This window comes from Saimiri boliviensis, chromosome 2 (assembly GCF_048565385.1).
Source record: "Saimiri boliviensis isolate mSaiBol1 chromosome 2, mSaiBol1.pri, whole genome shotgun sequence".
NCBI lineage: Eukaryota > Metazoa > Chordata > Mammalia > Primates > Cebidae > Saimiri > Saimiri boliviensis.
In genome coordinates, this window is record NC_133450.1 from 180,365,082 (window position 1) to 180,390,421 (window position 25,340).

Sequence of the window (25,340 nt, forward strand, 5' to 3'; positions counted from 1 at the left end):
GGAAAAACCACTCTCAACAACCATGGCAAAGACTGGAATCTGGCCCTGTTTGTCCTTCCCTTTTTTTTGCTATCAATTCACCCCTTATTTTTCTTCCATATATACAGCATCCTTCTTCCTATAAATCTGATAGATCTTCAGTTTCCAGTCATGATTTGCTAAGCACAGTACTGCAAGCTCGACTTACATACTTCATTGACTACTGTCAGATCAAATGAGGTGATGAGAGAATTCTCCATTTCAAAACAACAGCAATCTTTATATCCTCAGGTCCAGCCCTTTAGGACCTGAGTCATTGATCTAGGTCTCCTATACAATATCAAACCAAATAATATTTAATACTAATTCCAACTATCTCTACCCTATTCATATACTTATTTAGGATTTATCTGTCACTCTTCCTGTAAAGTCTAGGGACTAGATAGCTACCTCTTTATCATCCTGTATATAGCATTTTACTCTGAATAATTCACAAACTACACAATACTCCACACCAGATTAAAGATATACACTGGATATAGTTTTTAAACACAAAAACACCTGTCAGCCAACTGAGGACTGTGTGTGAAGACTATAGTCCTGAGATGGCCAAGTACACATCAGGTGTCCCTCTCTTCCCCAGGCATATGGCCAGGGCAGCCCTCAGCTAAGCAGCAGACTGAAGCTTTTCCAGCTTTAGAATCTTTCTTAACACAGCCTCTCCAGGCCACCACTACTAAAGGGTCAGACTTGGTCCTCCATATGACAAGTTTTGTGTTGTGGCTTCTAAGCCCTCAATCCACCAGGATGCCCAAACTAAATTTTTACAGACTAGAGTAGCTTCAGTCTTTCTAAAGAGAATGTCACAAGAAAGTAGGCACAAATCTCTTTTTATCCAGTTTCTAGCCTAAGTGTTAAGATCAGCATATCTAAAATATGGTGTCAGCCTTTGTGACAAAGTCCTCTATTATCCTGTTCATCTCCCTGCTGAATTCTTAGCAACCTCCCTCAGAGATCTGCAGACCTTTTGCTTGGCAGGGAGAGGTAGTTTCTCAAAGCCATTAAGTGTGAGTTCAGAGAATGAGAGGTGCTGACTTCATTGTTTCCCAATTCAGTGAAGTGGGAGCAGACTTCAAGCACCTAATTCTCTGCAAATAAAAAGCTAGGGGTGACTAAACTGGAGAAAGAACATGATATATATGTGGGGTTTAAGACTCAGAAGAAAACAGGAGGGCAAGGGAAGGACTGGGAGTTGAAACAATTTCAACTTGCTTTTACAAGGTACCTGTATTTTACTAGAGGAAAATTTGACCACAAATGTAAAATCTAGTACTTCTCATTTCAAGTTCTCGTCCTATCCATCTGCTCCAATTCAGAGCCCAAATGCCCTAAAAGAGCAAGATAAGATAAAGTAACGAGACCAGTGGGACGAGCCAAAATGGCCCAATAGGACCAGCTCTAGAGTGCAGTTCCCCGTGAGAACACAGAGGGTGACTGATTACCGCATTTCCAAATGAGTTTTTACTGCCCACAGACCAGGAGATTCCCAGGTGGAGAAGCACCACAAGTCTCCAGCACAGTGCAGTGGGTCTCCACACAAAAACTCATACAAATCTGGGCTGTGGTTTCAACTGGTGCCTGGAATGCCTGGGAGACAGAGTCGCCCATTCAACTGAAAAAAAGTGGGACCCAGGTGATCTGGCTCAGCGGGTCCCACCCCCACAAAGACCAGCTATCTGAAATGCTATGGATTGAGAGTTTCACAGCAAGCACAGCTAGACTCAGGATGGTCCAGCTCTGTAGGGAGAAGGGTATCCTTCAGTACTGAGGCAATCCATCAGTACCAAGGCAGTCCACCATTACTAAGGCAGTCCACCACTACCAAGGCAGTCTGCTGTTACTAAGGCAGTCCACTATTACCCAGGCAGTCCACCATTACCGAAACAGTGTGCCATTACTTAGGCAGACCACCATTACTTAGGCAGACGGCCATTACCAAGGCAGTTCTAACTATACCTCTATAAACAAAACTGCGAGGAAATTCACACAGCAGCTGGGCAGAGCCCATGGCAGCTCAGCAATGCCTCTGCTGGCAGACTGACTAGGCTACCTCCTCACTGGGCAGGGCATCTCTGAAAAAAGGCAGCAGTACACTAGGAAGTTATAAATAAAGCCCCACCATCCCAGGACAGAGCGCCTGGGGGAAAAAGGTGGTTATCAGTTCCACTGCAGCAGACTTAAACATATCTGACCAGCAGCTCTGAACGGAATAATGGAGCTCACAGCTCAGCACTTGAGCTCCTATAAGGGACAGACTGTCTCCTCTGGCAGCTCCCCAACCCCCGTATACCCAAAGAGACACCTCATGAAAAAGAGCTCAGGCTGACTTCTGGCGGGTATCCTTCTGGGACAAAGATAACAGAAGAAGAAACTGGCAGCAACCCTTACTGTTCTGCAGCCACTGCAGGTGATCCCCAGGCAAAAAGGGTCTGGAGTGGATCCACAGCAGTCCTACAGCAAAGGGACCTGACTGTTAGAAGGAAAACTGAAAAACAGAAAGAACTTCATCATCAACACAAAGGACATCCACTCAGAGACCCCATCCAAAAGTCACCAATTACAAAGGCCACAGGTAGATAAATCCACAAAGATGGGAAGAAACCAGCAAAAAAAGGGTGAAAACACCCAAAATCAGAATGCCTCTCCTCCTACAAGGGATCACAACTTCTCACCAACAAGGGAACAAGGCTGGATGGAGAATGAGTCTGATGAATTGACAGAAATAGGCTGCATAAAATGGGTAATAACAAACTTCTCTGAGCTAAAAGAACATGTTCTATCCAATGCAAAGAAACTAAGAATATTCAAAAAAGGATTGACGAAATGCTAACAAGAATAAACAGCTTTGAGAAGAATATAAAGGAATTGATGGAGCTGAAAAACACAACACAAGAACTTCACAAAGCATACACAAATTTCAATAGCCGATTGACCAAGCAGAAGAAAGGATATCAGAGATAGAAGATCAATGCAATGAAATAAAATGAGAAAGCAAGATAGGAGAAAAAAAGAGTAAAAAGAAATGAACAAATCCTCCAAGAAATATGGGATTATGTGAAAAGACCTAATCTACATTTGATAGATGTAACCGAATGTGATGGAGAGAATGAATCCAAGCTGCAAAACATTCTTCAGGATATTATCCAGGAGAACTCCCCAAACTAGAAAGGCAGGCCAATATTCAAGTCCAGGAAATACAGAGAACACCACAAAGATATTCCTCAAGAAAAGCAACATCAAGGCACATAATCATCATATTCACCAGGGTTGAAATGAAAGAAAAATATGCTAAGGGCAGCCAGATAGAAAGGTCGCATTACCCAGAAAGGGAAGCCCATCAGACTCACAGCAGATCTCTCTGCAGAAACCCTAAGAGACAAAAGAGAGTGGGGGCCAACATTCAACATCCTTAAAGAAAAGAACTTTCAACCCAGAATTTCATATCCAGCCAAACTAAGCTTCATAAGCGAAGGAGAAATAAAATCCTTTACGAACAAGTAATTACTCAGAGATTTCATCACCACCAGGCCTGCTTTACAAGAGCTCCTGAAAGAAGCACTAAACATGGAAAGGAACAACCAGTACCAGCCACTCCAAAACCATACCAAAAGGTAAACAGCATTGACACAATGAAGAAACTGTGTCAACTAATGGGCAAAACAACCAGCCAGTATCAAAATGGCAGGATCAAATTCACACATAACAATATTAACCTTAAATGTAAATGGGCTAAATGCCCCAATCAAAAGACACAGACAGGCAAATTGATTAAAAAGTCAAAATCCATTGGTGTGCTGTATCCAGGAAACCCATTTCATGTGCAAGGACACACATAGGCTCAAAATAAAGGGATGGAGGAAGATTTACCAAGCAAATGGAGAGCAAAAAAAAAGCAGGAGTTGCAATCCCAGCCTCTGATAAAACAGACTTTAAACCAAAAAAGATCGAAGGAGACAAAGGGCAATACATAATGATAAAAGGATCAATGCAACAAGAAGAGCTAACAATCCAAAATATGTACACACGCAATAGAGGAGCACCCAGATACATAAAGCAAGTTCTTAATGACCTACAAAGAGACTCAGACTCCCATACAATAATAGTGGCAGACTTTAACACCCCACTGTCAATATTAGACAGATCAACAAGAGAGAAAATTAACAAGGATATCCAGGACTTGAACTCAGATCTGGACCAAGTAAAACTAATAGACATTTACAGAACTCTCCACCCCAAATCCACAGAATATACATTCTTCTCAGCACCACATCACACCTACTCTAATACTGACCGACATAATTGGAAGTAAATCACTCCTCAGGAAATGCAAAAGAATGGAAATCATAACAATCTCTCAGACCACAGTGTGATCAAATTAGAACTCAGGATTTAGAAACTAACTCAGAACAGCACAACTTCATGGAAACTGAACAACGGACTCTTGAATGTTGACTGGATAAACAATGAATGAGGGCAGAAATAAAGATTTTCTTCAAAACCAACAAGAACAAAGACACAACATACCAGAATCTCTGGGACACATTTAAAGCAGTGTCTAGAGGAAAATTTATAGCAATAAATGCCCACAGGGGAAGCAAGGAAAGATCTAAAATTGACATCTATCATCAAAATTGAAAGAGCTAGAGGAGAAAGATAAAAAAAAAAAACTCAAAAGCTAGTGGAAGACAAGAAATATCTAAGATCAGAGCATAACTGAAGGAGATAGAGACATAAAAAACCCTTCAAAAAATTAACAAATCCAGGAGCTGGTTTTTTGAAAAGATCAACAAAATAGACAGACTGCTAGCCAGATTAATAAAAAAGAAAAGAAAGAAGAATCAAATAGATGCAATAAAAAGCGAAAAAGGGGTATCACCACAGATTCCACAGAAATACAAACTACCATCAGAGATTACTATAAACAACTCTATGCACATAAACCGGTAAATCTGAAAGAAATGGATAAATTCCTGGACACTTGCACCCTCCCAAGCCTAAACCAGGAAGAATTCGAAACCCTGACTAGAACAATAACAAGGGCTGCAGTTGAGGTAGCAATTAATAGCCTACCTACCAAAAAAAGCCTAGGTCCAGATGGGTTCACAGCCAAATTCTACCAGACATACAAAGAGGAGCTGGTACCACTCCTTCTGAAACTATTCCAAACAATCCAAAAAGAGGGAATCATTCCCACATCATTTTATGAGACCAACATCATCCTGATACCAAAACCTGGCAGAGATTCAACAAGAAAAGAAAACCTCAGGCTCATATCCATGAAGAACACAGATGCAAAAATCTTCAATAAAATACTGGCAAACCAATTGCAATCGTACTTCAAAAAGCTTATCCACAATGATCAAGTAGGCTTCATCCTGAGGATGCAAGGCTGGTTCAACATACACAAGTCTATAAACATAATTCACCACATAAACACAACCAAAGACAAAAACCACATGATTATCTCAATAGATGCAGGGAAGGCCTTTGACGGAATTCAGCAGCCCTTTTTGCTAAAAACTCTCAATAAACTAGGTATCAATGGACCATATCTCAAAATAACAAAAGCTATTTATTACAAACCCACAGCCAATATCATACTGAATGGGCAAAAACTGGAAGCATTCCCTTTGAAATCTGGCACTAGACAAGGATGCCCTCTCTCATCACTCCTATTCAATATAGTATTGGAAGTTCTAGTCAGAGCAATCAGGCAAGAAAAAGAAATAAAGTGTATTCAAATTAAAAAGGAGGAAGTCAAACTGTCTCTAATGCAGATGACATGATTGTATATTTGGAAGACCCCATTGTCTCAGCCCAAAATCTCCTGAAACTGATAAGCAACTTCAGCAAAGTCTCAGGATACAAAATCAATGTGCAGAAATCACAAGCATTCCTACACACCAATGACAGACTTAAAGAGAGACAAATCAAAAACGAACTCCCATTCACAACTGCTACAAAGAGAATAAAATACCTAGAAATACAACTAACAAAGGAACTCTTTAAGGAGAACTACAAACCACTGCTCAAGGAAATAAGAAAGGACACAAATGGATGGAAAAACATTCCATGCTGATGGTTAGGAAGAATAAAAATTGTGAAAATGGTCATACTGCCCAAAGTAATATGTAGATTCAATGCTATCCCCATCAAGCTACCTATGACCCTCTTCATGGAACTGGAAAAAAACACCTTAAACTTCATATGGAACCAAAAGAGGGCCCGCATAGCCAAGTCAATTATAAGCAAAAAGAACAAAGCTGGAGGCATCATGCTACCTGACTTCAAACTATACTACAAGGCTACAGAAATCAAAACAGCATGGTACTGGTACTAAAACAGAGATAGAGACCAATGGAACAGAACAGAGGCCTCGGAGGCAACGCCATACATCTACAACCATCTGATCTTTGACAAACCTGACAAAAACAAGCAATGGGGAAAGGAGTCGCTCTTTAATAAATGGTGTTGGGAAAACTGGCTAGCCATGTTCAGAAAGCAGAAACTGGATCCCTTCCTGACACCTTACACTAAAATTAACTCCAGATGGATTAAAGACTAAAATATAAGACCTAACACCATAAAAACCCTAGAAGAAAATCTAGGCAAAACCATTCAGGACATAGGCATAGGCAATGACTAAAACACCAATATCACTGGCAACAAAAGTCAAAATAGACAAATATGATATAATTAAACTCCAGAGCTTCTACACAGCAAAAGAAACAATCATTAGAGTGAACCAGCAACCAATAGAACGGGAAAAAAATTCTGCAATCTACCCATCTGACAAAGGGCTAATATCCAGCATCTACAAAGAACTAAAATAGATTTACAAAAAGAAAAAAAAAAAAACCATTCAAACGTGGGCAAAGGGCCGGGCGCGGTGGCTCAAGCCTGTAATCCCAGCACTTTGGGAGGCAGAGGCGGGTGGATCACGAGGTCGAGAGATCGAGACCATCCTGGTCAATGTGGTGAAACCCCGTCTCTACTAAAAATACAAAAAATTAGCTGGGCATGGTGGCGCGTGCCTGTAGTCCCAGCTACTCAGGAGGCTGAGGCAGGAGGCGGAGGAGGCGGTGGTTGAACCCAGGAGGCGGAGGTTGCGGTGAGCCGAGATCGCACCATTGCACTCCAGCCTGGGTAACAAGAGCGACACTCTGTCTCAAAAAAAAAAAAAAAAAAAAAAAAGTGGGCAAAGGATATGAACAGACACTTTTCAAAAGAAGACAGATATAAGGCCAACAAACATATGAAAAAATGCTCATAATTACTGGTCATTAGAGAAATGCAAATCAAAACCACATTGAGATACCATCTCAAGCCAGTTAGAATGGCGATCATTAAAAAATCTGGAAGCAACAGATGCTGGAGAGGATGTGGAGAAATAGGAACACTTTTACACTGTTGGTGGGAGTGTAAATTAGTTCAACCATTGTGGAAGACAGTGTGGCAATTCCTCAAGGACCTAGAAATAGAAATTCCATTTGACCCAGCATTCTCATTATTGGGTATATACCCAAAGGATTATAAATCATTCTGTTATAAAGACACATGAACACGTATGTTCACTGCAGCACTGTTTACAATAGCAAACACCTGGAACCATCGATGATAGACTGGACAAGGAAAATGTGACACATATACACCATGGAATACTATGCAGCCATAAAAAATGAAGATTCGTGTCCTTTGTAGGGACATGGATGAATCTGGAAACCATCATTCTCAGCAAACTGACACAAGAACAGAAAATCAAACATCACCATGTTCTCACTCATAGGCGGGTGTTGAACTATGAGGACACATGGACACAGGTAGGGGAGCATCACACACTGGGGTCTGTTGAGGGGGGCTAGAGGGACAGTGCGGGGTAGGGAGTTGGGGTGGGATAACATGGGGAGAAATGCCAGATACAGATGACGGGGATGGAGGCAGCAAACCACATTGCCATGTGTGTACCTATGCAACAATCCTGCATGTTCTACACACGTACCCCAGAGCCTAAAGTGTAATAAAATATATTAAACAAACAAAAAAAAGTAACAAGACCATGAACTTCTCTTAAATTAACAAGTTACTATAAATGAAAATCAAAGTGGAGGCAGATCCAGTCCCCACTGTCTGCTGTTCTTTGGGTTGGAGATGTGGCCACTCTGTCCTAGAAGGTGGCCCTGCCTTCTCCGTCAGCAGCAGCCTGGGTCAGGTGTCCTGTGCTCCTGTCTCTTCTTCCTGCATACTTTGCCCCAGATTCTGACTTGAACCTTGCTAAAATACTGATTAACCCTCTGTAAAGTTTGGCTGTCCAGTGGCACCGGAATCATAGGATAATCAGTGTAGTGGACCCTGTAATGTGCCATCTGATTCCTTTAGGACTAGGGCATTTGTTCTCCCAGTTGAAAGTGTTAGCTCTCCTCTGAGGACCTCTCAAAGAAGCATGCTTAGTTAGAGAGCGCCATCTCCCTGGAGGGAGTCCGCCCTCTGGGGGTTGGGCAACCACAGTCAATGACTGGCTGACGGAAGAACGAAAAGGGCTTGCCCCCTTGCCTTAATTCTGGACCACTCTTGAGGCTGTCCGAGCTCCAGAGCCCCCTGTGCACCACAGCCATCTTCTCCCTCTGTTCCGGTCTCCGGCTTTCATTTCCCTGCCAGTCCTTGTTGCCATAAGCTGTTCCTAATCAACCTCCTACATGGGAATCACAGGGTCTCAGAGTGAGATTCCTGGACAAGTGAACTATGACCATCAGACACAAAGTACAAATAGTGCTTCATTACCCTTTGCTCACTTTAAATTCATACATTGCTTACTGACATTCCTAATGCTTGCATCCGCCACATTTATACTTTGGTATTCAGCAGACACACAAGGACATGCCTAGGCTGTTTGTCTCCCAGTCCAGTAATAACAATGCTACTGCAGGATTTGCACTGATTTTAAAAGATGCAGTCCTCATTTTGCGTGGTTCTGATATGCACCCACTTCAGTGAGCACAGTTTAAATAACACCCATCCTACAACAACCCTGTTCAAATCGCAGTTACCACAGGATATTATATTAGTAACTGGATGAAGTATGCTCTTCAGCCCACACTACTACAGAAATCACAGATGCATAGCACAACCAGTGGCCAATCACATCACTTCTTTCCAAGACTGTCAGTGACTGGCCTGCTCACTGCACATATGAGTAGTAGAGTTATACTTGGCCCCGCGGCTTGAGGAGATAAAGGACAGCAAGAAAGCAGGGCACAGTAGCCACAGGGTGGTTACAGTTGACCTCTTCCTTGACTGTCAGATTCCTGAATCGGAGCAGGCCCTTAGAAGGGGTCTGGGAGCCTGTTACTCTATCCGCCTTCAAACACAGGAAAAGTGGGACCAATATCAAACCTCATTATCCATTTCCCATCCCTTCTGTAACACATTACCACAAAGTCAGTGGCTTGAAACACCGTCAGTTGATCTTACAGTTTGGAGGTCAGGAGTCTAAAATGGGTGGCAGGGCTGTGTTACCGCTGAGGTTCCGGGGGAATCCACTTCCTTCCCTTTTCCAGCTTCTGGAGGCTGCCTGCATTCCTTGACTTATGGCGCCACATCACTCTGACCTCTGCTTCCGTCCTTGCATCTCCTCAGACCCTCTCTTGCCTGCCTCCTCCCCATAAGGAACCTGTGGTTCCATTGGGGCCACCCTGACAATCCAGAACAATCACCCATCTCAAGATCTTCAGTGTAATCACATACACAAAATGTCTTTTGGCACATAAGATAACATATTCACAGGCTTTATGGATGAGAATGTGGACATCTTTGACAAGTTATCATTTTACCTACCATACTCCATCGTGTTTTTGCAAAGGACGAGTGTTCTCCTGAACAGTGTCCCGCATTCACCTGCTAGAATGACAAGGCTGCTTGTACCTAGACTTCCCCAGGAAAGGGCAAGAGTGAAGGAGCAACAGCCTGATGTTCCTGCCCTAAATCAGCTTTTCCCAAGGGGTCGCTTAAGACTCTAGTCCCTAGATACATTCTACATTCAAATGTACCACTTTCCCATGAGTGTGGGAAGTGCTGAATTCACACTCTCCTTCTTGGACACTCACAAGGAATATTAGCATAACAAAGATCCTGAGATGTTCTGCAGTAAAGAAACCTCTTTGACTTGCTTAACTGTGCGTTTTCTAAATTTACTTTCACATAAAATAAATTTAGGAAGAGGTTGGGAATGCTGTACTAGCTTACACTTCAACTCTGGCCAATGCCATGTAACAGTTCTGCAGGAAGTCCACAGAGCCTCAGGCTCTTGAAAGCTTAATGCATGAAGCTGTCTTACCAGAATTACATTAATTCTCCTGGAGAGGTTTCTTCTCTTGCACCAGCCCTCAGATGCACTTTGGCAAACCCTGAAACTGCCTATTGACTCACATGTGCAAAGTATATGAAGTGACACATTCTTCAGGTGTCTCGGCTCTGCCTGGAAACTCATTTCCTGGAGAGCCATTTTTTTCCTCTCTCTCTTTCTTCTCTTCAACTCTGGCTCTCACAACTAAAGAAAAAAATGACCAGGAAATAATGTGTCACCAATTACACTCATGGGTTTTTTACCCCTCACGCTCTCTCTTACCTGTCAAATCAAATGGCTGGGCAGATTGCCACATGGAAACAAAAACATTTTTTTCATTTGGCAGATGAGTTGCTGTTACCAAAACAGAGAAGCATTGACACTTTGCCTTTTTGCTGGTGTGTTCCAGGCCGCAGCCCTGGGTCACTACTACAGTGGGATTTTTATTCACCACAGTTTTTCTCAGGAACCACTGGAAGTCTCAGAGGAACCACAGAAACTCAACCAGAATGAAAGTTAGAGATCACTCATTTACATTTTCTTCTAGAATCCTGGACTCTTGATTTAATATCCCCAATGTAGAGGCTCTTCATTCATGTTTAACATATTCTACAACCATCATCTACCTTTCAACTGCTACTCACTTGAAGAAAACCTCCATCCAAGAGAGCCAGGTAGCTGGCCAAGCCCACCCCAGGCTATGTACCTCTTGCCTGTGTCTGAAATGTTTCCTCTCATCTACCCACATTTTTCATCATCATAATAGCCAATATTTATTGTATATGTCCATAGTCCATATGGTAGTCACTGGGCTCTGCCCTTTAATTATTTTACCTTATTTAATCTTGACCACAGTCCTATGATGCAGTATTGCTGCTTTACAGACAAGCAAAATGATTTACTGAGTTTTGCTGTGACTGATACCATTTACTGTATCCCACATTTTAGACACTGTGCTAAGCATTTTACATTTTTATCATTGCGTCTATGAGTCAATGTTATGATTCCTCTTTTGCCAATAAAGAAACAGAAGCTTCCATATGGTGAGAAATTCACCCATGGACACACAGCTAGCAAGTGGCAGGGCTGGAATCCAAATGCATGAGTATCTTCGATTCACACTTCACTCCCATCTTCCTGTTTTCTTCCCAGCCAGTGGGACCCTCTGTGTATCTCTGAATTCACAGAGCACTCACTCGTCAGCCCACTCTTGTTATTGTCATATTGCGCACAATGGCTACTTTCTCTCACTGGACATCTCTTACGCTACTTTGCAACCCTTCTGATGGTGCTTACAACACATGCTCCCTAAATGTAAACTGGTCTAGAACAAGTCTTATTAAAGCAACCAGCACTGGCATGGAAATTTTTCTGATGAGGGATTTCCAGTTATTCCTTGGTTATTTCTGGATACAGCTATACAAAGGCATTCAGTACAGCAAATTTAATGGAATACTTTGTCCCTTGATGCTTGTTTTAAAACCTACAGTAGGAGAAAGTGACTGTTAGGCTGAGGCCCCTCAGATCTACTGCGGTGGCCAGGTCGAAAGAATCTCTATGAGTCAGTTATCTCTTAACATGTATGTAGTAAAGTGCCCAGCACAAAGCAGGTGCTCAAAAAATATATTTTAGAGAACGACCAGTTACAAATAAGATCATGTTCTACAGACTGTTTTTAAAACGATTATGTCCTTTCATCTCTGAAGTGATTCTTAGAAATCATTCATCCAGTAGGTTTAAGTTCTTCAAGCGATCAAAATTGGTAATGATAATATTCTGTTATTTTTCTGTTGAGATGGATTTAGCACACAGATGAGTTTGTTTGTTTGTTTGTTATGTTTTTAAAGATTTCAAAGTAACCTGTTAGCATGTGTAGAAGAGAGTAGCAATAGAGAATTGCTAAATTCCTCCAACCAAGAATCCTGCAGCATTGTGGGGCACCAAAGGAATTCACTTGGGAAATATGACTTTCTCAGTAATATGTACACAGGATATTAAAATCCTGTGAACAAGTTCCTGAAGAAAGTATTCCGCTGATATCAGAATAATGCCTTTTGGCTAAAACATACTGTCTTTTGACTGAGCTTCTTGAAATCTCAGCACTAAATACTGATACTCTATAAATCATAAATCATAACAAGATCTAAACTGAAAAGGTTTTATAAAGTATCACATTAAAAAAAACACAAGGGTTGTTCAGAATCTTTTTCATCCAGTAAGCCAGTAGCTTCTCCAGAAGCTGAGGAATCCACGTGTAGGGACCATCCAAGTCCTGGCAGGGTTTGGGGGAGAGTGAAGAGGCAGTTTCCCTGGGAACATGGCTGAGGTACTTCTCGAAAAAACGAAGGGACCTCATAAAGGACCTACATCACTAAATGCAAGAAAGTAAAACTAGTTCTTTCTTACTCTGAAGGCTATTTTTCTAAAATTAAATAAAATAAACTGAAGTATACTAAAATATTAACTCACACACAAGAAAACATTGAGGGAGATAAAAGTGTCAGATACCCTCAATAGCAAAGGGGAAATCAAATGGAGTCCCAGACAGGCAGGCGAAAAACTATGCTAAGTTTAAATTAAGTTTGTCCCCAGACAGCTACTTATAAACAGAGAAACAACATTCACGTGTATGCTTAAAACAATATAGTAAATTACCCAGTCTAAATATTTGAAGAAAATAGGGCTTAGTGAGGCTGTTTTCCAAGGTCAACACTTCATTAGAAAAGAACCAAGGTCTCCTAAAATGCTAATCCTTCCAGTATTCCAGGGAAAGCAAACAGCTCCAATTCCAGCTGATCTGTCTGGAACACCGGGAGAAAGCCAGGTATGGGCGGAGCAAGACTGACTGCTGTCAGCTGGCAATGTCAGCTGGTGATGTTTGCTGTGGCATTATGGAAAGGATGACATGCCACATGCCACAGACCTGCCATTCTCCAGTGTACCATCCCACGGGCTGAGTCTACACAAAAGCCAGCAAAATTGTTGAGTGACCAATACAGATGTTTTTAGTTTTCTTAATGCTCATTATGCACATGAGAAATATATTCCATTCAGTAAAAATAAATATACACACACATTAAGAAATACTGTAACTTTCATAGTTCCAATGCCAAGCCTTAGTATTAACACATATTTGCTACAGAAAGGGAGGGAGGGAGGAGGGGAAGAAGAAGGGGAAGAAGGGAGGGAAGAAGGAAGGAAAAAAGGAAAACAGGGAGAGAGAGAGAGAGGGAGAGAAGAGCAGGAGGGAAGGAAATTCCCCAAATACTTCAAGTTCCCCAAATTTAGAGAAGCATGAAATGAAATTATCAGCCCAAGAAATTAATTAATTAATTAATTAATTTTTATTTGAGATGGAGTCTCACTCTGTTGCCCAGGCTTGAGGGCAGAGGTCTGATCTCCGCCCAGTTCAACCTCCACTTCCTGTGTTCCAGTGATCCTCCCACCTCAGCCTCCTGAGTAGCTGGAATTATAGGCACGTACCACCACACCTGGCTAATTTTTATATTTTTAATAGAGACAGGGTTTCACCATCTTGGCCAGGTTGGCCTCGAACTCCTGACCTCAAGTGATCCACCTGCCTCAGCCTCCCAAAGTGCTGGGATTACAGGCATGAGCTACCCTGCTCAGCCTGTTTTTTTCGGTCTTTGGGGTTTTTTTTGGGGGGAGGAGTCTTACTCTGTCACCCAGGCTATAGTATAGTGCCATGATCTCAGCTCACTGCAGCCTCTATCTCCTGGGTTCAAGTGATCCTCCTGCCTCAGCCTCCCAAGTAGCTGGGATTATAGGCATGCACCACCACGCCTGGCTAATTTTTGCATTTTTAGTAAAGATGGGGTTTCAACATGTTGCCCAGGCCAGTCGCAAACTCCTGACCACAGGTGATCCACCCACCTCGCCCTCCCAAAGTGCTGGGATTATAGGCATGAGCCACTATACTCAGCCTCCAACAAATTTCTTTAACAGCTTTTAGTAACAATATGTACTTAACACACACCTTAACTTTCTGTGTTCAATAGATTTCAACACATCTTCTGAAAAGAATAAACATTACAACCTTCAGTGATGCATTTGGTGAAAAGCAGGAAGCTGATGTGGTAACAGAAAAAGAGAAAAGGGGAAGACAACAAAAATAAGGAGGACAAAAGGCATTTTGCAATCTAAAATATATGAGCTTTTCATGTTTCTTTTTTTTTTTTTTTTTTGAGACAGAGTTTCACTCTTGTTACCCAGGCTGGAGTGCAATGGCACGATCTCGGCTCACCGCAACCTCCGCCTCCTGGGTTCAGGCAATTCTCCTGCCTCAGCCTCCTGAGTAGCTGGGATTACAGGCACGCGCCACCATGCCCAGCTGCTTTTTTGTATTTTTAGTAGAGGCGGGGTTTCACCATGTTGACCAGGATGGTCTCGATCTCTTGACCTCGTGATCCACCCGCCTCGGCCTCCCAAAGTGCTGGGATTACAGGCTTGAGCCACCGCGCCTGGCCCGTTCTCTTTTGTTTTAAACTAGAGAGCACACTGAAATTATGATGTGATCACTGTTGCTGCTTATATTCCCTGATCAAGAGTAACTGTGCCATCTTCCGGTCTGTAATCCTCCCTGTACTCCCCCTGAATTTGGATACTGGATTTCTTTTCTAACATGATATTCTTTGTATGCTCAATTTAATCAGTGATCCACAAAGTATGTTCCCCAAAACATTAATTGTTCAGGACATTAATAATTGGGATTTTTAAAAAGTATGTAGTCAAATAAGTTTGTTATATTGTAGGTTAGACAAGTTTAACAGGTGCCTTGCTCCAAAATATTGGAAGCTTTTCATATACTAACATATGCTGCAAGTCTAAATATGTATGGCTTTCTAAATTTCTTCAGCTACAAAATCTTTCCTTTGTGGAGCTTTTAGCCAAATCAGTGTTTCATGGAACCAATGTTGAGCAAATGGATTTGAGTACTGCTTCAATATTTTCAATACTGAAAATCACTCCAACTTCTCTTTTAATCACATGATGCTCTGGTCCTACCCACAGCCTGTCTCTGCGCCACAATCCCCCAAGTTCCACACAGTGGGGATCCAGAGATACTCCTTGAAGTCTACTGCAGAGACCTTGGCAGGTCCCTGGCTCTTGCCTCTTCTCACAGGGGCAATAGTGCTTTTTCCTCCTTTAGCCACAGAAGTCAGAAATGAATTCCAGCCACACCCTGGGATCATATCTGCCAGGTCCTGTAAGTGAGATTTAGTGGCAGGGACTCATAAACAGTTTCCAGAAGCTAAACTGGCCCCATGGAGAGGGAAAGAATCTCACTCTCCACAGGCATAAGAACGGACCCAAGTGTGTTTAACTCATTTTGTCAGAAGCCAGAAATCTCTAAAAGTCTTTCCCAAAAAAAGCTATTTTGAGAGGTTATGGTTGTGATGTTATTAGGTAAAAGATTTTCATCTTCATTGGACAAAAAAAGAAAGAAAAAAATGAGGCACTCAGAGCACTTTATTTTATGCTTGAATAACGGTTTAGTAGAAAATCAGGCAGCCTTTAGCTCGGTGTGAACTTTGCCAGGCTATGGAACTTTCTGCAGCCTTGGTTCTTCAGCCATAAAATGGGCATGAAAATATCCATCCTGCAGCATTCTGTTAGTGAAAAAGCGAAGTCATGCATGTACTGGTAACACTGTGCTCTATGCACGGTTCGTGTCCAGTGTAGCACGAGCTGCAGAAACAAGCTCCATAGGTTCTGCCTTTTAAAGAAAGCACATGACCTACCAAAACAGATTTCTTCCAAGGAAAGTATGCTTTAAAAAAAACAAAAACAAATTAATCACCTACCTCATATTTATATAGCCCTGAAAAAAATTTAAATCCTTCATTTCAACAGTACTTCTCCTACTCTTTCAGAAAAGAAATCACTAGAAAGCTGCCTATGGCTGACAACTCCAATTCTCTCCAGAAGGATTTTTTAAAATCTCTATTGGGCATCTGTAACGTGCCCTATTATGCCAGCCCAAACCCTGAGCCAACTTATACCATTCTCATTGCTAGACTGTTTCTTTTCCAAATAGATCAGAGATGGGCTAACTGTTCACCAAACTATTCCCTCTCCTTCCTGGGCACCTGACTATATTTCCTGATATCGCTTGCACTTAGCTGTGACTATGTGACTAAGTTCCAGCCAATGGCATGGGACTGACAGTGCTGTGTGTCCCTCTAAGCCTAACCATGTAACCTTCCCATGAACACTCCTTCATGCTCTTGCCCCTTTGCTCCAGCCTGACAAAAATAAGCCCTGCAAACCTCATAAAGGAAGCTGCATGGAAGATGGCAGGGCCACAAGAGGGAAAGGGTCTGTGTCCCTGATCACTGCTTAAAAAAGAGCCAGCTGCAGCTCAAGTACCCTGGTTTTCAGCTGGGTATACATGAGGAATGTTTCTATCATGTTGGAGCCATCCTATAATTTTGGATGGTTTTTTTTACCACAGCTGGTGTCTGGGGCATCTGGAAGTCCTGAGATTTTTGCAGAACACTGTAAGATTATTTATGGAAATAATAAATCTAATTATTGTGTACCAAGTCAGAGACTCAAATACTAGCTCATAAAATAACTAAATAATGTACAACTAAAATATCATTATAAACTAGGTTCTACTCTATGTAAACCATCAGAGATGTCAAAAGTTTAATAAAAATATTGCTGAAGGTTGAATTTTCTATGTTTCAATCTTAAAGCACAGAAAACTCATTTCATTTATTTAGTTTTCCTGGATACAAGAAAGTCTGGCATTGCTTGACTCCAGTAGCAGGCACATCTTGATTCACCCTATTAAACACCATTGTTTCATGGTGTATAGTTTCTGTCAGAGCATTAGTGCAGACAGACATTTCTGAGTTTTTGTTTTTAAATCAAATTAGATTTGGCCTTGTCAGCTATAGACTGTCATCTATATTCAGTAAATAATAGATTCTTAACTTCATAATTATATGATTATATTCCATGATTTGACTGTAGTTATCCATGGTTTAAATCAATCATGAAACTCATTATTTGTCTAAACGTTAAAATGTATACGAATAGGGCTGGGCGTGGTGGCTCAAGCCTGTAATCCCAGCACTTTGGGAGGCCGAGGCGGGTGGATCACGAGGTCAGGTCGAGAGATCGAGACCATCCTGGTCAACATGGTGAAACCCCGCCTCTACTAAAAATACAAAACATTAGCTGGGCGTGGTGGTGTGTGCCTGTAATCCGAGCTACTCAGGAGGCTGAGGCAGGAGAATTGCCTGAACCCAGGAGGCGGAGGTTGCGGTGAGCCGGGATCGTGCCATTGCACTCCAGCCTGGGTAACAAGAGCGAAACTCCGTCTAAAAAAAAAAAAAAAAAAGTATACGAATATGCATTTGTTCTGTGTACACACAGGAAAAACATCAGGAGATACTCTAAGAAATTTAAGCTTCAGGCCAAACCTGGGAAATTCAAGCCTCAACCTCAACCTAAGACGAATTAAGTAAATTATTTATATCACTGGCTAAAGTATAAGGGAACTAACCTAGTTTCAGACCATCCTGTTAAAGATTGAATGCCAAATGAGATTATTTACTGATTACCAAAAAACCATCATGTTAATTCAATAAAGATCTCATAATTAAATACATTCTCAATAGTACTCCTGCAAAACCGCCTTTGGTGATCACAGATGATAACCCGAACCCAATATATCCTAAGTAACGTACTAACACGTCTCATACCAGTGTTATTCTTTCCATCTCGACTGCTCCCCCTTTAATCTAAGCCACCACAACTCTCACCGGGCTTACTGAAATATCTGCCCTCGACCTGGCCTCCTTGCTTCCACTCTACTCTGGCCCTCTTCCAAACTGTCCCCCTACAGGGCCCCCCAAAGGATCTCCTTCAAGCACACATCATATCATACCACTCTCTTACTTGAAACTCTTTCATATGTTTTAACTGGTCTTAGAATAAAATTGGAACTCCACCACAGCCTGCTGTCTGCCAGTCCCAACCTATCCTGGTACCAACCTCTCTATTCCCATCACTCCAGCCCAACTAATCTCCTTTGTATCCCTTAAATATACCAAGTTTTGTCCATCAGGGCCTGCAAACGTGCTCTTCCCTCTGTCCAAAATGCTCCCTTCCAGCTTTGTACATAGCTGACTGTTCTTTACCCTTCAGGTCTTAGCTCATCCCTGTTTATTTCCTTCATAGCACTTTTTTTCTTTTCTTTTTCTTTTTTTTTTAACAGAGTCTCACTCTGTTGCCCAGGGTGGAGTGCAGTGGCGCAATCTCAGCTCACTGCAACCTCTGCCTCCTGGGTTCAAGCAATTCTACTACCTCGGCCTCCTGAGTAGCTGGGACTATAGGAGCATGCAACCACATCTAGCCAATTTTTTGTATTTTCAGTAGAGACAATGTTTTACTGTGTTAGCCAGGGTGGTCTCAATCTCCTGACCTTGTGATCTGCCTGCCTCAGCCTCCCAAAGTGCTGGGATTACAGGCATGAGCCACTGCACCTGGCCCATAGCACTTATAAAGCCGTGTAATTTTATTGTTCTTGTTTGAAGACTTGGACACACTATAAGGACATGAAGCTCCTCCATTCTGTTTTACTACCTTGTATCAGGCATCATCTCCTTGGAGACAAAAGGATAAATGAATGGATAGATGGGTCGGTGGGTGGGTGGACGGGTTGAATAAGCATGTAGTAGATACTTTCAGGGTTATTTGACCCAACAACTGGAACCATCCATGAGAAACTGTATTATCACATTTAGCAATGAGTCCTTCTGGCAGGGATGTATATAGGGCAATCCCAATTTTTGCTCCCTTAAGTATATCCCTCCTGGGAATATAAAGAAGCTTTAACTCTGAGACCACTCATATGGCCCTTTTCACACAGTGAGTTCTACTCTAAAGGAAAAATACCCAATTGTACAAAATTGAAAATGACAAGAGGATATCCCAGTATTTAATTAGCTATAATATTTGGGGATATAAGACTATCCTGGCTTTTAATTCTAAGATATCCAATTTATGAAGAAGTTCTTTCAGATAAAGTCAACCCAACGCAGAGTAAGACCATAAGCAAAAACAAAAAATGAAACAAAACAAACAAAAAACTTACCACCACCATAAGCTGCTTTCTTAGGTTACTATATACATTCCTGTATCTGGAACTATTCTTCCTGGAGGTGATACAGCAAATCAAACCACCAACAGTGTGGAAATCCAGCATGCACTTCACTTTTGTTTATGGCACTGGGTCAATCTGACAGAATAGTTTGTTTTCAAGTTCTGACTAAATGGAAGAGAGTCGTGTCTACAGATTGTTTTCCCAGAAGTTCCTCTGTATACATAATAGGAAATGCAGAATTGGATCTAGTCAAGGGCTAGTTAAATGTCAGGGCAGTCTTTCCACATTGAACACCATGGAGAATGTCAACATGTGTGACCATGCTTTTCCCCACTTTGGGCCATGATGAAGAAATGCTATCCCAAGCCAGCAGAGCAGCTGAATTCCTTTCTGCAGCTCAACACAAGAAAAACCAATGACCTCTGCAGAATGTCTGCCAAGGAACTGCATGCCTATTGGCAAGGAGACTTCAGCCTACAAGGAGGGAGGTTGCTAAGAATCAGCCCTTCCATGCATGTGCTAGTGGTTACTCCTGTAAGGAAGTCAGCAGGATCTTTGCTCAGGACATCTCACGATGCTCCCTTTTTGAAGGCCCACAGGAGAAATTCCTCGCAGAGCTCAGTACCAAGAAAAATTTTGCTTCTCCTAAAGACTTAGTTTTGTTGTTGCTTCATTTGGCCTTTTGGATACAATAAATACTTTAACAGATCATATTATCTCTGTTTGTAGGAAGCCCTGAGGTTTGCAACCCTCTACACTATTGACATTGGATATTATGACATGCATTCTTATATTTGAACTGTGCCCCTGACTTCATCTTGTATTTTTACTCTTGTTTTCCCTCAGTTCTGATTTCTTTAATCTCTTGCATCACAAATATATATATATATATATATATATATATATATATATAGAGAGAGAGAGAGAGAGAGAGAGAGAGAGACAGAGTCTTGATCTGTCACCATGCTGGAGTGCAGTGGTGCAATCTTGGTTCACTGCAACCTCTGTCTCCTGGGTTCAAGCGATTCTCCTGCCTCAGCCTCCCAAATAGCTGGGATTACAGGCACGTACCACCACACTCAGCTGATTTTTGTATTTTTAGTAGAGATGGGTTTTACCATGTTGGCCAGAATGGTCCCAATCTCTTGACCTTGTGATCTGCCCACCTCAGCCTCCCAAAGTGCTGGGATTACAGGTGTGAGCCACCAGTGTCGGGCCTCTCTTGTATCACATATATTTCCTTAAATGGTTTCAAATCATTTTGAGAATGAAAATGACTAGTAATGCATAGATACACACAATGGATTTTAAGCCAAACCCTCTACGGACCCTAGTCCTGTAAAAAGACAATGTGGCCTTGGACATACCTGGGCTTGAATTCTGATTCTGTGAATTTCTAGCTCTGTGAATTTGGTTAAGTTGTTCGGTATTTCTCAGTTTCCATTTCTTCCTGTTTAAACTGAGGCTAGTATCATCTACATTGTATAGTAACTGTGAGAATTAAAGAGAATGTATGTAGAGCACTGGCACTTAATAATTGTTAAAGTTATTTATTATTATTAATAGCGATACAGATTATTACCAAAGAATATTTAAAGACAGTGTCTGGCTTGCCATATTGACAGGCTTATGAACACTAACTCTAACTACTCATATAGCACATTTCTGCCCAAAAAAGACCTGTGGTTAAACCCTTCCATACTAGCTCTATGTCTCCAAGCCCTTCTTGCCAACATGCTAGGTTTGTTGCAAGATCCTCTCCCCATTAAGGCTCCCTGTACCATATCCCCTGTCATGGATTGAACTGTGTCTCCCCCAAAAAAGCACTGAAGTTCTAATCCCCAATACCTATAATTTAACCAAAGAAACAAAATATAACCAAAGAAACAAAATTCTTCGCAAACATAATCAAATTAAGATGATGTCATCCTGGATTAGGGTTGGTGCTAAGTGTAACAAATAGTGTGCTGATAAGAAGGCCACCGAAGGGCCACACGAAGGGACACACAGATAAATGAAGAATCAGTGAAGGATACACGGAGGCAGAGATGATGCATCTAGAAACCAAAGAACACTAAGGACTACCAGCAAGCACCAGAAGCTAAAGAGGTAGGGAAGGAGTCTTCTTTAAAGGCTTTGGCAGGAGCATGACTCTGATGGCACTTTGATTTTGGACTTCCAGACTCTAGAACTATGAGAGAATGAATTTCCATTGTTCTAAGCCACCTTGGTACGGTAAGGTGTTACGGCAACCCTAGGAAACAAACAAATCCCCAAACTCCTACAGCCCCAAGTGGCACAAGTAAAGAAACCAGAAGAACTTGCAGTCCAGGTGACATCTGCCAAGAACTCCACACATACATGCCTGCCAGTAAGATGTATTTCATGGGCGGCATATACTAAAAGAGCCCAAAGAGTTTGACCGCAGGCTTCAATGAATTAATTCTTCTTTCTGAGCTTAAAGAATCACATCAACAGGAGGGCATGACATCTAGATCAACAATGGCAAATACAGCTTAACTAAGAATAGCTGGATTACAGTGTTATGTTGAAAATTCTGTGGAGTCATCTGGGTAAAGATGCAGAGACAAAAAACAAACAAGCAAACAAACAAACAAAAAACCCAGAATCTTTCATCCTCATTCTCCTTATGCCTGTGACCATCCTCTTCAGTTTCCTCTCCGGCTGCCCACTCTAACATAGCAGATTCTTAGGGTTCTGACACTAACCCACTTCATTCCATTCCCTATATATTTTCTTTGGACAGACCCACTGATTCTTAGTCTTATCACCTACAGCTTCTGTGGATACCTTCAAATCTATCTCTCCTGCTAGCATCAGTCTTCTGCTCTCCTCTAGGCCCATATATCCAACTGCTGGATAGACATCTCCACTTAGTTATCTCAGGCAATTCAGCAACTTGTCTATAACAGAACTACCCAGTTACTCCCTTAAGTCTGCTCTTTCTCCCATATACTATCTCTCAGTTGGTGGCACACCCAATACCCAGCTAGAAAACTGAGCTTCTCCCTAGTCTATTTCCTCCTTCTCACCCCCACCTCCTATCCCAAATCAATTTCCAAAACTTGCCAACCTCTTACTTTCTAAGCTCTTATCTTCTTCTCGATGTCTGCTATCACTGTCCCAATTCAAACTCTCATCAACTCTTGCCTTTTAAGATTCAGACTAGGTATCACTGACTCTAGGAACCTCAGCAAGGGACTACATTCATCTTGTTTGCACTTGTATTCCTGGAATTTAACATTGTGTCTAACACTGTAAGCAACAGATGACGATGGAAACTATCATTTATCGTCCACATTCTATGTACTAGATTCTTTCTCAGCACTTTACATCTCCACAATCACCCTTTGAAATAGGTACTCTTATTAGCTTTGTGTACGGATAAAGCACAGAATGCTCAAGTTACACAGTTCTATCAAGAGGCAGAATGACTGAACTAATCTGATATCCAATTTAGATTAAAATATACTCATAAGATAAAATACTGAAATGCATATTTATTCATTTGACAAATATTTACTGAGTAAACACTGTGTCCTAAACACAGGGGATAAAATGGAAAGCAAAGAAAACAAACAAGTGAGCAAGTGAGTACATAAATAAATTAATTTCAGACATGGGGAAAAGTCTAGCATCTCTCAGGAAACCCATTCCAAGCCTCTTCTCAGGCTACATGGTGGCAGGGATGTTGGCAGGAAGAAAAGAGACCCCTCCTCACTTCTTCCACCCTCTTGCTCTAGAAGATTATTCCCAGATACCACCCACAACCTCAGGCATTGTTCAGACACTTAAGAAATCCTAAAATTTGCAGCATGTAAGTCCTCTGCCAGGCTAAGTAAGCCCACTGAAATTTTTCTATCACAATACCTTTCTTTGTTCTTCAGAAATATCAAGAAACCTTATGACCACATGCCAGCTGATGGTAATTAAAAGAAGATACTGTCTTCATCTCCACTACGCCAACTCCTTTTTAAATGTTTATCCAAGAGAAGAGGACATTTCTATCCACAGTACTCTCATCATTTCTTCCCAACTACAGCCACGCTTGGATGTGGTCTAGGAAAAAATCCACATCTACTCACTGAGTAAAGAGAAGAATTATTCTGGTAGGTGACATCCATCTTTCATCCCTGCCATCTGAAATTCTTACTAATCACTCACAAGTAAAAGCCCCATTTGGGCTCAAAAGAACTGAGTGTGGTGGCTCACACCTGTAATCCTAGCACTGAAATGAGGATATGGATGGAGGCTGTTCTGGTATTCCTAAAAGAGAAAGTCGGTTTTACCGGTGGTGCATGTTTATTTACTGAAATACTTATTCCACCATGCTACATTTCTTTTTATCAGGGATTCTTTTCTCACAGCTCAAATTATTCCTGGGCAGGAAGTTACTATGTGCATGATTTTCAACTGGGCTGGAAAAGACAAATGGATATTAGTTTGTCCAGAGAGCCCCTCTAAGGCTGATATGATTAAATGACAGCTACAGGGAGCATCATGTACAAAGAAGGGGCAAAAGGAGGTGGTGGAGAGGAATGGTCTTAGGACTTCTCAGCAGTTTTGCCTATTTTGCCTATGCAAGTCATTACTCAATTAGATTTGAGAACTATAAGAAATCACATGGCAGTTTTTGATTAAACAAACATTTACTGTGTAAGATGTGCCATGGATACAAAACTAAGAAGAACACATTTTTATTCTGGAGGGGAAGATATATGAATCAAGCAAGCAATACAAAACCGTGTGATATCACTAGAGCGGTGGTACAAAAGTGCTTATGATATAACCAGCCTCAGGGAATCCCAAGGAGAATGCACCAGAAGTAGTAGAGGACATCAAATGGCCACCTAAGTTGTCATCTACGATTCTGTAAATGCCTCGATTATCCCCAACATCTGACTTTGTGCTCCCCATATCCCTACAAAAAAGTGCTAAGTCACCAAATAATCTTACTATCATTAAGACATGGCTTCATTGTTATCATTCAGTCACCCAACAAATAATTATTGAGCACCTACTATGGGCCAGGTGCTGTGACTGCCTGGCCCTCTCACAGGCCAGGTCTGGTGAGCCATTTATCCTGGACCTCACATCCATAAAGGGCTGACAATATAGATTTTTAATATTATCTCCAAATGATATCCTATATATAGTCACAAAGATATACTTCTAGGATTCAACCTCAAAGCACAGTACAATTTTTATAACCTTGTTTGGCAATTTAAAAAATATACATACAAGTCCTCCAACTGCCACCCATGGATATGATCCAGGTCTCCCCTATTCCCTGCGGGCATTTAAGAGAAGGCAGATGAGCTAGTTGTTACACCTTCCCTCACAGAACATATTGCGTAGTAAAGAGAAAGGTGTCAAACAAGGAAAATACCAAACCGATCATTGTAGTTGCCACGGGGAGGAGAGAAGCGTGACATATGAGGCTGGGCTGTTAAGCAAAGCTTTCATTCGCTCTGAAGTGTTTGAATTTTTACAACATGCACATATCCATGTATTCCCTGTATAGTCACTATCAGTTTCTCTATCAGGGACATCATTAAGAGAAGAGCCAAGAAAGGGACCAGAGGACAAGCTGGCCCCAAATGAGGCAGATCCCAATGCTGAGGCAGTGAGAACGAGTGAAACGTCAAGTTGCCAGAGGTGACGGGGTTGTTCTGAGGATAAAATCGCTGCACACAACACCGTGGGGACCATCCTCTGTAGGCCCCATGGGAAGTACGGCTAGGCCTGGACACAAGGCTTCCTTCCCTCCCTGGGCTCTCTACTGGGTTCAGTCACCTAATG

At 41.7% G+C, this 25,340-nt stretch overlaps 1 protein-coding gene across 3 annotated transcripts in view; it reads right to left on the reverse strand.

Moving 5' to 3' along the window:
• MOB3B (MOB kinase activator 3B) overlaps positions 1 to 25,340 on the reverse strand; it is a 233,722-nt gene that overhangs the window by 198,116 nt on the left and 10,266 nt on the right. The gene's annotated exons all lie outside the window — the stretch shown is intronic.